Below are 2,008 nucleotides of genomic sequence, written 5' to 3' on the forward strand. Positions count from 1 at the left end.
TTTGCGCCGGGGCTGGGCCTGCCTTGAGGCATGCTGGGAATTGTAGTTTACCTGAACGATAGGTCCCTCCCTTTAGTTGACTAGTTAAGGTTCGCAGGCACTAGCCTCACTTTCAAGTACCAGCAAATATTAGTGTATTGAAACCAACAGCTTCACTTCAATCCTTTGTTGTCTTCTTTTGAATGAGAACGTTCTGTTTCTCACACCGGGATTCAAATCTTCCACCATTCCCCCTATAAAATAGTGTAGAAAGTGATTTCAAAATGCATGTATACGGCATTCATTGAGTGCCTATCACGAATCAGACACTTTTGCTAAGGTCTGGAAATGCTTTTCAAAAACTCATAAAGAACTCATTCTTCTTTCCTTCCCCTGAACTTCATTCCGTTGTTTAAAATGGGCTTATTGGAAAGAGGGGGAATCTGACCTGAAGATCTCAAAGGAGGAAGGAGGACTCCCCAAGAAAAGGAAAGCGTGTTCTTGCCCAATCAGAACTGGTGGTGACGCAGCATGCTGCTCTCTATCACACTTAACAACATCTTCAACCACAAAATGTCAGGGCTCTTCCTAGGATGAGCAGTTAGCTCCAACACTGGTTTAGCCAGAGATAGATTGGATAAGGGAGTTGCAAAACGGAAATGTTTTACAATTTTCCAGCTGAGAAATGTAGACTGTGGTGTCAACCAAAGTTCACTGCCACTAATCCAATGCCAACAGACTTCCTGAATAAAGGAAAAACTTTATTCAGGTTTGCACTTGGGAAACACAGCACAGCCTCTGGAGGAAATAGAAAGTAGGATCCCCAGAGACAAAGGGGAGACCTATTTATACAGAGAAAGTGTCCACTCTGGTCCCTGATTGGTCCATTTTCATGCAAATGAGGAATCCAAATTTACACGGTTCTATCGGAATAGCATGGTCTGGTTTAGTCAGAATCATGCATTCTGATTGTATGGAGCAGTTCTGATTGGTCAGTAAAGATGCAAATGAGGATATAGCTGCAAGTTTCAGCCTGTTGGTTGAAATATGATACCAGGAACTCCTTTAAAAGGGTTGACTCAAATAGCAGGAACACAGTATAGGAGACTTGGCAACCCAGTCTCTTGCTTTTTCCTGAAATGCTGTGTGTGTGAGAGGCCTCTGTAAACAATGGTTGCTAGACTGAATATGAATTTGGGCCCAATTAACCACAGGGGGTCCTTTCGGATAGGTATATTCCTTCTCAGGGTCAACAGTGGTGTGTATCCCACACATTTAATGTTTCCTCATTTTTGGACTTCATATAAATGAACTCTCAACGATTGATAAATCAATTCTCCAACAATATAAAATTGTAGAACTATAATTTGCTAAGTACTCACCCACATATCTTATTCAAAGCAACTGTGAATTAAGTACTGTGTTTTTGTGGGTTTTTTTTTAGCAACAAATACATTTTACATTGGAGAAATCTAAGGCTTAGATAACAATGATTGAACTACGTGTGGTCCCAGGAGATGTGGTTCAGTTCTCACTTCGGATGTGGTCTCTCCCAGGCAAAGCAGGCAGAAAGGAGAGTTGGAGGCATGGAAAGGAGGAGGGAGAGAAGAGGAGGGAAAGGAAGAAAAGAATGGAGGGCTGGAGGAAAAGGAAAGAGGAAGTAGGGAAAGAGGACAGAGAGGAAGGAGTGGAAGAGGGAAGGGAAGAGTGAGAAGAGGGAAAAGATAAGACAGAATAGGGAACAAGGAAGAGGGGCTGATGCTGGCTTGGAGAGTAGCTGAGGCAGCAAGGATCTGAAGTTTGAAGAAAACCATGGAAATTTCTGACTAGAGAATAATAGTACTGTCTAACTACTCTAAGTACTTTGTTTCCATTATCTGATTTAATCCTCACAACCAACTGATGAGAGAAATACTGTTGTTCCTATTATATCAAGAAGGAGTCCTGGGTTCAGAGAGGATGATTCAAGTCATTGCTTCTTCCTTGGGAAACTTAGAAAGAGGGTGGGTTTGGCATTCAAAGCAAGCTT

Source organism: Rhinolophus hipposideros, assembly GCF_964194185.1.
Source record: "Rhinolophus hipposideros genome assembly, chromosome: 15".
Taxonomy (NCBI): domain Eukaryota; kingdom Metazoa; phylum Chordata; class Mammalia; order Chiroptera; family Rhinolophidae; genus Rhinolophus; species Rhinolophus hipposideros.